The sequence below is a fragment of the Zea mays genome, chromosome 8 (assembly GCF_902167145.1).
Source record: "Zea mays cultivar B73 chromosome 8, Zm-B73-REFERENCE-NAM-5.0, whole genome shotgun sequence".
Taxonomy (NCBI): domain Eukaryota; kingdom Viridiplantae; phylum Streptophyta; class Magnoliopsida; order Poales; family Poaceae; genus Zea; species Zea mays.
In genome coordinates, this window is record NC_050103.1 from 44,062,417 (window position 1) to 44,074,907 (window position 12,491).

Below are 12,491 nucleotides of genomic sequence, written 5' to 3' on the forward strand. Positions count from 1 at the left end.
CTCCGTCTCTTTCTGTTGTGGATGAAATAGGATGTTGTTAAAGTGAAACAATGAAAATTGGTGCAGGAAGTTGATCCGTGTGATAAGGAAGCGGTAAGTATACCGGCATAGTTGAGCGTGTACGAGAGGCCGTTGCAACCTCGCGCTTTGACGCCGAGACGCAGAAATGGACGCTGCCTGAGGCTGAGGAGCTGCCGGATCAAATGTGGAACCAACAACAAAATATTAAAAAAAACCGGCAATACATAATCATCTACAAGTAAATGCCTTCTTGGGAAGCTGGTTTTGGCTTGCAACTAGGGGTCGTTTTGGGTTTCAAAGCAAACACTTCGTACCAGGCAAACTTGTTGGTATTACTGCTCTCATCGTGCTTGTGAGATGAGTGAGTGATCATTAACTAACAGGAACAAGCTAAAACAAATAAAGACGGGAGAAAATGGCAAGTAAAAAATTACGAGAAAAAATCATCGTGCTTGATTGACGTATAAAATATTTTTGAGCGTGACTTGCTACTTGAGTAGGTGTTCTTGAGACCACAAAATTATGAGAAATTCCTCGCCAATCCCCTTTCCCGAGCTTTTGTAATCCCAGCAAAAACCTCCGGTGTTCTTCTTCAGTCCAAGGAACACCTGTCAGAGCAACCTTAATCAGCAACATGGCATAGAAAGCCCAAAATGCAGCCGTGAAGGCAGGCAGCAATATGTGTAGCTACAAGAAGACATTGAACTGTAATGAATCAACAACAGCGTATTAACAGAGCATGGTAAAAGTTAGCACCGCCACTTTGTTGTTGAACAAGTCATATAGAAAGGGTGCCATTGACAAATAGAAGAATAACCAAACAGCACCAAATCAGAGGAGAGCTAAAAAAGGGCATAATCTGAAGCAGGTGCCAGTTGACTTAAAAAAGGGCACGAAATCAGGTGACCGGTGTTCGTGCTCATCCAGGCGCTGCTCGGCTGCTATGCTGTGTGCGCTGCGCGGTGCGCCTGTGGCCTGTGCGGGTGTGCGGCGGCGGCCGGGAGCACGGGACTACGGGGTGTGCGTGTGGCTGGGCGGCTGGCTGTGGGTAGGGTAGCTGTGCTGTGCGGCCAGGACTCCTTAGGTTTACTTGATGGGTCGGCCGATCAAGCAGCCCAATAGGAAGTAGGCCCAAGCCGAATCCACAATCCTTTTTCTAAATTTGAAATATATTTTTAAATAACCCTAAAATTCATAGTAATTAAACCAAAATTATTTATAAATAAAATATTAATTTTTGGGCTAATAATTATTATATTTTTTATTTACTAGGATTTTCATTTAAGAAGAAATGTTATTCAATAACCAAAAATCAATCATGCGCAATAAAAAAATTATTCCAAATGCAAATACATAACAAACACTTAAAAGAAAATTCATTACCATAAATATCATTAATAACTAAATGCATTATTTTTATTTTATGATTTTATGGTGTTACAGTTTTCTTTTCCATAATTCTTTTTTTCTTTTCTACAATTCTTTTTTTTCTTTACTACAATTTAGCTATCAATGTTTACTTGTTTTAATTAATTTTTAGTCACTAACATCTACAGGTACGTTCAGGCTATAAGATTTGATAGTGATCCTTGCTCTATAGCGACCCACCGCTAGTCCCCGACAATATCTATAGCGACCAACCATAAGTTGTTACATTTCTAGACTTTTAGCGACCAATCGACCGTTGCTACAAAAGGATTTAGCGACTGACTGTCGGTCCCTAACCTTTAGCAACCAACAGTTGGTACCTAATAAGGGTCGCTAAAGATCAACCGTCGTGTAGTGTACCCATTGGGTAGGCAGGTATGGGTATGGATTGGTACTACCCATACCCATCTACCCATGGGTAGAATATACCCGCAACAATACCACTATAATCATCTAATAGAGCCCATCTTAGCTAAAATAAAACTCTTCTCTAGCTATCATTTGTCTAGCTACCAAGTTATGTAATCATATGATTTGTTATATGTGAAGTTGGACTTGTTTTTTTATGTTTATTTAATGTTTTGAGTGATTGATATATTGTAATTTAAGACTTTCCTAGCAGGTACAGGTTACCCGACGGGTAAAATTACCCGCGTGGGTACGGGTATGGGTAGGATTTTATACCCGCGAGCATATATGGGTAACTCGACGGGTAAAAGTTTTCTTGATGGGTACGGGTATGGAACGGCACTACCCGATGGGTATGTACCTGTTGCCATCCCTAGTGGTTGGACACTAAACACCGACACAGCCCCCAATATGCAAAGGGCCAGGTGACTGGAATAGTATGCAATTGTTGTGCTGGTAGATGCTATTGCTTGGCCAGGAATTGACATGCTTCACATCTCTAGACTAGGTCGCCTGCATCATTCTTGCCAGTTGCCCAGTAAAAACCAACCCTGAAGGCCTTCCCGATGAGTGTTCTCGATGTTGCGTGTATCCCACATTGCCCGGCATGGATTTCCTCTAGTAAGTGTTTTCTAGCACCTGAGTCAATGCACTTCATGAAAACACATGCAACCCCTCTTTTTCTACAGTGCATCACCTATGGCTGAGTAGTGAGCCGACTGCATCGCGATGTGCTCGGTCGTGGCTTTATCATCTGTCTCTTCTTCGTTTTTTATGCACTTGATAATCGATGCTCTCCAGTCTTTTAGATCTAGTTCCACTTGCTCTATTGCCTTGCATTCTTCCCCTACCCCTGACGTGACACTAGGTTGTTGTACCTCTTGGACGAAGACACCCGGTGGAGCCTGCGCTCGGCTTGATCCTAGCTTGGATAAAGCCTTAATTGTCATGTTGCGTCTCTCTTTATATGGTGGAACTCCACTCCTTCAAATTTGTCCTCAACTTCCTGACTACGGCGTAGTAAATGCTCATTGATTCCGTGGAACAGTCCTAATCTTTTTGACTTGGCGAATGACAACCAAAGATCTTCGCATACCATAAATCTTTTGATCCCAAGTGACACGACAATATTAAGCCCATGTATCAAAGCTTCATATTCTGCAACATTGTTGGAGGTAGGAAATAGGAGTTACAATGCATACTTGAGCTGATATTGTCCAAGGGTGATAAAAAGGACGCCTGCCCCTACTCCTTGTAACCTCAACGACCCATCAAAATACATCTTCCATACCTCCACTAACTCGGGGTTTTCGTGGATCTATTGTTTGGTCCACTCTGATATGAAATCCACTAGAGTTTTGGTCTTGATCGTCGTGCGGGGGTCAGAATTCTATGTCATGAGCTCCGAGTTCGCACGCCCACTTGGCCATCCTTCCCACTGCTTCTTGTTGTGGAGTATGTCTCCTATCAGAAAGCCTGTAACCACTATGACTTTGTGATCGTCGAAGTAGTGGCATAGCTTTCGCGTGGTGAGGAGTACTGCGTATAGCAACTTCTAGACTTGAGGGTATCTGATCTTGGAGGCCTAAGAACTTCGCTGATGAAGTATACGGGGTGTTGGACTAGATTTGTGTGCCCTTCTTCTCTCCGCTCGATTACTAGCGTGGTGCTCACCACGTGAGTCATGCATGAGATGTACAGCAGCAGATCTTCAGCTGGTTGGTTGGCGGTGGCTCGGTTAGGTGGTTTCAGGATCGATGGGGTGGTCAAGAATTTTTTGAGTGCTTCCAATGCTTCTTGATCCTCGGGAGTCCACTGGAATCTATTCACCTTCTTGAGCAGTTTGTAGAATGGCATGTCTCTCTTGCCGAGCCGTGAGATGAAGCAATTCAGTGCTGCCATGCATCCAGTAAGCTTCTGGACCTTCTTTTGCGATCGTGGTGGTTCCATCCTTAGGATGGCTTTGATTTTCTCCAGGTTGGTCTCGATTCCTTGGTGATTGACAATGAACCCGAGTAGCTTCTCGGCTGGTACCCCGAACACGCACATGTTCGGGTTAAGCTTCTAGCGGTAGTGCCTCAGGCTATTGAAGACCTGTTGTCTGTCATCGATGAAGTTCTCAAGTCCATGGTTTTGATTACCACATCGTTAATGTAGGCCTCCACCCGCTTGCCCTAGTCGTCGGCTAAGCACGTATGGATGGCTCGTTGATAAGTCGCTCCAACGTTTTTGAGACCAAACGTCATGGGGGTATAGTAGAAGGCCCCAAAGGGCGTAATGAACGCTGTTTTTCTGGTCTTCCTTTGCTAGACTAATCTGGTGATATCCTAAGTAACAGTCCAGGAAGGAGAGCATGGAGGAGCCGACGGTAGAGTCAACCACTTAATCTATTCTAGGGAGCCCGAAGGGATCCTTTGGGCAGTGTTCGTTGAGATCGTCGATGCACATGCACTAATCAACTTTATTCTTTTTAGTACAAGATCAGGGTTCGCAAGCCACTCGGGGTGCATTAGTTCTCTAATGAAACCTGCTGCTACTAGGCGAGCTAACTTGACTCGTATGGCTTCTCTTTTGTTGGGCGTAAAGCGACACAACTTCTGTCGGATTGGCTTTGCTTGAGGATACACCTTCAGTTTGTGCTCGACCAGCTCTCTATGGACTCACAACATGTCTACAGGTTGTCACGTGATTACATCCTAGTTGTCCTATAGAAAATGGACAATCGCGCCTTCCTATTTGGCGGTGAGGCTGCAGCTGATGATCGTCGTCTTGCATTCGTCGGAGAAGCCGAGGTTGGCTCTCTTGGTTTCTTCGGCTGGGCGCATGGCGGTAGCTATAGATGCTTCATTCATGGGAATTATGAGGTCATCCCCTGGCGATTCATCGTCACTCGTCATCGGAGGAGCTACCGAGGGTCCTGTGGTGAGAGTCGTCTGGATAGCCCACCAAAAGCACTCCGCCGCTCCTTGGAAGTCGGGCTTGGACGGTGATGATGCCTTGAGGTCCAGGCATCTTGACTATCATGTATGGGTAGTGTGGGATGGCCATGAACTTGGCCAGTCCCGACCTCCCGATGATGGTGTTGTACCCGCGTTCGAACCGAGCTATCTCGAAGCGTAGGAACTTAGTTCAGTAGTTGTTTAGAGCGCCGAAGGTGACCGGCATGAAGAGGTGCCCTAGCGAGTACTCTCCTTTAGGCAGTACGGTGTCAAAGAATGGGGTATCCGACTCAATGAGGTCGGTAGTCGTGATCCCAAAGGCCTGGAGTGTTCTGGGGAAGGTGACGTTGATGCTGCTGCTACCATCCACTAGAACCTTCTTGACCTAGTTTTCTTGGATCACAGGGTCGACAAGCAGAGGGTACTTAATAGGGTGATCAAAGTTAAGCCACTGATCAGCTTGGCTAAACATGATGAAATTCTCTGACCACCGATATGGTGTGGGGGCACTGTGGGTTGCCAGCAGGACATGCCGGTCGGTGAGCTTCTGCTGCCTTTTGCTCTCTTGGGACCCATGGCCCCCGAAGATGACATTGACCTCCCTATCAATGTGTGAGAAGGTGCCACCACTGCCCCCTCCTGTTGCGGCGGTTGTTCTTGTATGACTTGTTCTCTTCTTGGTGGGGGCGGTGGTAGCGGTTGGAATGGTCGACCGTTATCAGTTGAGTTCTTGAAGTCCCTAGAATTACGTAGGGTGTGGCACATATCCTTGTGATACGGGCACTGGGCGTCGAGGATCTCGTCCAACATCCGTGCGTTGCCTCGTGGCATACCGCGGGGCCGAGTCACTAGGGGCCAGCAACATGCACTTCATCTCTCATCCTCTTTTCTGGTTGTTGTTTCCCTTCCCTCTTTGGCACCTGGGATGCAGGCTTCGTGTGGGCAATGAGGTTCGGGGCCCACTCGTTGGCGGTGATGTAGATGTTTGCCTCTCAGAAAAGCTGTTCCAAGGTGGCTAGAGCCTTTTAGAGGATGGCTCGGATGAAAGCCGAGTCATTAAACCCACGATAGAAGTCCTCGGTCACGACGACCTCCGTGACATCGGGGATGTGATTCCTCATTGTTTGCAAAACTTTAGGAACGAGCGGAGGGACTCGTCACTTTGGTGTTTGATGGATTTGAGGTCCCAGGGTTGCGTTAGTTTGCCAGAAAGGGATTGGAAATTCGCAACAAACTGGTGGTAGAAGTCGGTCCAGTCGTTGATGCAATGGCGAGGAAGATGTCAAAGCCAATGCAGTGCATCCTGCCCGAGAACGATGGGCAAGTACGCTGTCATGATGTCCTCTATTGCTCCGATAGCCCATGCGACAGTTGTATAGATGGCCAACTAGCCATCCGAATGATGCTTGGGCTCGTACTTGTCGACGTTCGAGACCTTGAAGTTAGGCGGCCATTGAATCACTTGGAGTCGGGGGAAAGGACCGAGACTTCGCACGTCCTCTGGCCGCCCGACATTCTTCTCGAGCGCGGTCGCGGTGGCAGTCCCTGTGAGGCGATTAATGTGGTGCGTCGTGTAGCCTCTGCCGAGTCGATCGACCTAGTGTTGGGCTATTCGTAGAGGCTGTTGCCGACTATGTCCTGGTAGCATGACTGTGTGCTGGTGCGCCGTGGTTTCGATCGTACTCTTCCTACCGCCTCACCTCACTCTTGTGCCAGTGATCACACGAAGCATTGATGTTGCTCCGCTCGTCTCGCCGACTAGTGATGACGTATCGCATGTCTGGTGTCAGATGGGCGTGGGAAGAAGATGGTTCGCCACCTGGGTGAGGATCTGTCGGTAGCTTTCTGCATCTGGGGTAGAGGACAGACCGTTAGCGATTTGAGCCAGAACCCCATCGACTTCACTCGACGTGTTCAGGGTTCAGGTGAAGTCGGGGAGCAGGTTCCGGGGAAGGAGCAGGTTCTTGCGCCGGAGCCTGGCATCATGCTCCACTCGTTCCTGCTCGCGCTCCTAGGCGTGGCGACGATCACAACGTTAGGATTTGTGGCGCTCGCAGAGTGCCTTGTCGTGAGGAGTCTCTCCTTCTTCAGATGCCTCGTCCCAAGATATGGATTGAGCGGGATCCCGTTCTCCAGCCTCGTGATGACGCTAAACATTACGATGCCTGTTCCGACGTTGGCGTGCCTCGCTCTGCGGGGGCTCCTCTACTCTTGCCTAGATAAAGAGGACATTCGGGAAGAAAGAGCTCGGGGCTATGTCCCACACTCTAGCCGTCTCCCATGTGAGCGGTGCAGTCAGGACAGTCGTTGGTCTTGTTCCCAAGGCCACGCTGGTGTCGGGGCTGTCCTCTCCTTTTTCACCGAGTGATCTGGGTCCACACCCGGGTGGGTGATGTTGACAAAGGGGTCCACCGTGATAGGGGTGCAATCTTAGTCGGTCGAGCCACAAGTGTTTTTTGGCCCTGGGCCCGCCCGACGCGAGTGTAATCCTACGTGAGGTGGAAGTTGGTTGAGGTTTTTGTGCCTTGGAGTTCATCAGCGCAGTTCTTGTTGGAGTCAGGTGGGACGAGCCTGCCTCCGCAATTGGTGCCATCGGAGAAGATCTCCTCTCGGATGGATCCGTGATGCGATGCAAGACGCCTTCTTGACCTGCGATGTAAGAGAGGGATCCAAAGCGGAACACCTCCCCGACGTTGAAGGTGATCGGGGTGTTGAAGATGATAGCCATGGAGTGGTCATGGATCAACGTCGCACCTCCTACCTAGCGCGCCAGATGTCGATGTTTATGACCCGACTACGCACCACGGGGTTCCCCACATGATGCTTTTGAGCAGAACGCGCGTTGTTGACTGCGACTCGATGGTACGTGCGGGAGCACGTCAGACCACACGAGTGTTTATACAGGTTCAGACCGCTAGAATGCGTAACACCCTACTTCTATCGAGGATGTGTATTAGAGTTTCACCGGAGTATATGGATTACAGGTGAACTACGGCGGTGGAGGATGAGTTCTCCTGCCGATCTGGTGGTGCGTGGTTGCTATGAGATGGCTAATCAGCTATAAGGTGGTGCTGGGATGTGACGAGATGAGATGCGTTTGCAGGGGTACCTCCTCGCCCTTATATAGATGACCAGAGGCTTATCCCTTTACAAGTCTTGATCACTATCTAACTCTACATGAATCCTCTTTTAACACGACATGCATTATTGCTTAATCGGAGTTCGGTCGCCGAGTTTCTAGCCCTTCAGGTGTGCACAACCTCTCCACGCGATACATCAGTGCTCCTACTACGTATATCTCGGTCGTCCGGACTTCATCTCCCTGGGTCGAGCTCATTCGGCCTAGTTGCGACTTGAGAGCATGTATTGCTGGGCAACCCATCGATAGGCCTATCAGGCGACCTATGAGACGTTTCTATGCTCATAAGAACCCGAATATATCTATCTCCCACACGATATGACTATGATTGAACTTAAATTCTAATAGAAGCCAAATAACTAATCAAATAGACAAAAACACTCGGCATTTAACATACTTCTTCCATTTTAAAAATAGAAAAAGCTATTTGTCTGTACATCTTTTAGAATAGTTTAAACTTCTTTAGAGAAGCTGCTTATATTTAGGTCGTGTTTGGTTTCGTTGTGATTGTACTTATCAAATAAATTTTATCTACTATAGTTTCAAAAGGATTGCTTTCTTTACCATGGCTAATGTGGTGCAAGAAAAAAAATCTCTATTACCAACTTTTTCTTGTACTAGGTCAGTGCCCGTGCGTTGCAACGGGGACATATAATATCTCGATAACTTATATATGCACATATGTGTTATATAGTTATGAGATAGAGGATGACATATATGGGAGCTGTCCGGGATGACATCGAAGAGAAACTTGGACCTATGACGCACGGACACTCACCTAGTGTATTATATAAGATAGGTCAGTGCCCGTGCATTGCATCTGAAACATATAATATCTTGATAACTTATATATACACATGTGTTATACGATTATGAGATGGATGACAACATTCGCGAGCCGTCCGTAATGATATCAAAGAGAAACCCAGGCCTGCAACACACAGGCACTCACCTAATAGTGTATTATATAAAATATAAAAACCTAAATGTCAAACAATATTATTTGCTAATCCATCTTACCTATATAGTGCTTTGCATCTTTCATTGGTGAGCGATGTAGCTCATATGTTCATATCCAGCTATTATACCAATGCACCATAGTTGTCAGCTAAAGGGTGGTCCTTAGAGCCACTATCATATGTTGACCTAGCATTTCTACCATACACTTGTGGTGGTGGTCTGGTGGATTGGAGGATTTATTTGGTTCTGCTTTCTTGATCTCCACCGACAAGCAAAGCAAATGACCTAAGCCTGGTCAAAGTCCCTTCCATTAATTACTATTAATTTAATTAGTCATGGACCAATAGAAAATTGGTTTGGATTTGTGAGTGCGGTGAGAGGAAAATAACTTATGCATAAATTAAGAACATAACATGATGTTAAAAAGGTAAAATGGTATTTTGTTCAAGTTGGCCAGACATGGGCAGAGAAAACCAGGTCTGTGCAAAAACCGAGCCAGCCCGAAACAATTTCTACAATTATATACGTAGAATTAAATAAAATATTGGAAAGACATTCTCTCATTAATCTTAGGACAGATTCGAAATACATAGTTCCAAGAAAACTACAAAACAAGTTAAGTTTCATGCTCTGATGAAACAACTATTAGAGCGAAGATTTCATCGCATCATTCCCTCCACCGATGACCACAATCAGGGCTGCAGCACACAAAGAATAGGGTCATCCCCTCCTCCCCTCTTGTTGCGGCCTGCAAATGATAAAAAGAAGCGTTGGGCTTAAGTTTGTCTCAAAACATTTAAGCAGGTTCAGTACCATCAATTGCAACTACTGAAATACAAATATCACTTTGTTGTAGAAACGGTAAACATGGTAATTTTGAACAATACAGAAGAGACATGAGCGATACGCTCTGCATCTCCAAATGGCATTTGGTAGTAGTATTTACTGCACAAAAGAGAACCCATATTCTGGCACCAAACAATAATACAAGGCCACGTTTTCTTGGGATCTGACTCCTGGCTTGTGAATGAGGACATGCCCATGTCAGTGATATACATGATGGCCTCAACATTTAGGATAGACAATGCCAAAAATAAAAAGGGAAGCAAGATCCAACGTTAACATTAACAAGGTGCAGAATTTTGGCATATTTATTTTTAACAAGTTATTTAGATTGCATAACAATATCACATGAAAATGCGATAAGGCAAAACAAGAAAAATACCTGGAAGAAAACAGCCTCTCCATGCCCACAGAGATTGCAGCGGACAGTCTTGGTTCTGGGAAGAGTTGGATCAGAAGCTACATCCTGCAAGACCTCAGTTCGCTCCCCAGCAGTGTGGTGCACCTCGTTCCGATAGACACAGTTATTGTCAGAGACCTCCTGAACCAGACCAGGAATAGTATTGTTAACTTGTAAGCAGAATAAATGGTGTTTGAGGGATGGCAAATTATTGTCAAAGACATAACCAACACTATAGGACAAGTGTAGTATATTTCAGTGTGTGCAGAACATAGTTATTAAGGCGGTAAGGCGACGGACCCCCTGTTTATATTTTAGGGGATAAAACATAAGGCGAGGTGACGCTTCAAAGTTAATAAACAAGCTAGCACTTTTATATGGCAGTCGGGCCATCCAGACCTAGCACAAAAACACCATGCTAACTCTGCCCAGGGAAATTAATGGACAGTTGGGCACGAATTTTAGGGTCACAAACTATCAGGCTTTTTTCGGCCTGGTCTGGCCTGACCTGCAAAATGTTTGTATCATGAAGAATTTCCATATGTAGTTGGTTGGAACAGTGGTCTAATTTAGCAAATTACTTCATGCATGATATTGAACAACATTCAGAACAGATTTATGTCCCAGATTGTGTTAGTAAAGAGTACCAAAATGGTTCAGGTGCAAACAGGTTTCAATTGAAATGATGATTTCCACAATTTTCATTTTGCAAACCACATTTCTTAGATAAATCTTGTCTCCAACAATTACATTCATTGAAACAGTGTAGTAAAAATAAGATTAACTACTGAAAATATGAAACAACCACATATAACTACATCTATATGACATCCAGTTTCAGTCTGCAAACTTGGAGAGGCAAGTTAATATGACTATCAGGATTCATGATTCATGAAGTTTTTTCCGTCACTAAACAATGTGTTTGTTATATTTATGTTTTTATTATAGTAAAGCATCAAATGCAATTGTGTGTTTGTAATTCCATGTGTATCGCCAAGTGACAATTCCTGACCAATGGAAATGGTCCATTTACAACAAAAAAATGAAACAATGGAAACAAATTTCTGATGCAAGATATAACCAAGTCATTCCAGGAAGATTATAATAATAGAAAAGGTGATGAACCTGTAGGAGTGTCAAATGCGGGCAACAACCTCTGAGCTAAGTCAGCAGCTAAATGAAGTAACTGGTCATCATAAGATTGGATTCTCATACCTGTCAACGAGAAGATAGAATAAGAACTGGACCATTTGAACTGTTCAGCCTTAAAAAATCTCTTTGCCCAAGAAGCACTCTTAACACACAATAACAATTAGGATCTAAATAACAATAAGCAAAAAAATCAGTCTACAGTATTTTTTTGGTTGACCCCCTATAGGCATTATGCTAATTTTATTGCTTACACATAATAACTCTGAAATCTTCTCAAGTCTTAGGCATGAATAAAATACGATGGCTGAAACACTCAAAATCCATTTAGATATCTGTTGGTTTAACCCTGTTAAGTGTTATAGGTTTAGAATTAGAAACATTCCTTATTCATCTATGCACATACAATAGTTGGCATGATAATGTGGATGAAAATAGCACAGTGAAATGTCCACCATTTCATTTTAAAAAAAATATTGTGGATTATTTCTCTTTCCTGCAATTTTTCTACATTCAGTACAAAAAACGTTTAGTGAAACTTGAAAAGGCTCCAGAACCCTTGCAACAATTACAAGGAAAAGGCTAAAAACATCAGGAAAGTGCATAACTTAATCCAGATTCCAGAGCATTCATCCATTTCAATATATTAGATAGCCTCAACTATAAAACATAAATTAGTATACAACTATACATAAATGTTTTCAAATAGCTCATGAGGCCTCATCACAATACCCATATCCATAACGAGTGGAAGAGTGCCAGTTGTTGATCTACTCTTCAAAAAACTCTCGCTCGTGCAGAAGCCATGAAGGCACAACACCTTGGCTCTCTTGTCCTGCTTCATGAGCTCAACTCTCCTAAGCACAGCGTAAGTTTAGACAAACACAAGAAACTTCAGACCCAGAGGACATGTGAAAGCTGGTACCTACCACTTCAAGGCTCCATGTCGCTTTCACCCAACTCCAGTTGTACCATAACTCGAGCACCACATGACACATGTTGAAAGAAGAGAAGAGGTTGTGTTACCTAAGTCTGGGAAGTCCTGCAGAAGTAGATCACTCACATAAGAAATGATTCTAATCCCAGGAACACTTAAAACATATTAAATACTACATGCTCCATGGTTTGTTGACTTTGCTTCTTATCTTATAAAGATTAAAAAACTGGTGTGTACTGAATACTTGTTAATCGAGCAGAAATGGTT

At 44.6% G+C, this 12,491-nt stretch overlaps 1 long non-coding RNA gene across 1 annotated transcript; it reads right to left on the reverse strand.

Moving 5' to 3' along the window:
- Window positions 1–11,103: 11,103 nt before the first annotated feature.
- LOC103635136 (uncharacterized) lies at window positions 11,104–12,282 on the reverse strand. The gene is made up of 4 exons (XR_557181.2): window positions 12,217–12,282; window positions 12,020–12,144; window positions 11,264–11,353; window positions 11,104–11,145 (listed from the first exon to the last, which is right to left on the reverse strand). It is a non-coding gene; the product is annotated as an uncharacterized lncRNA (long non-coding RNA).
- Between the last annotated feature and the right edge of the window lie 209 nt (window positions 12,283–12,491).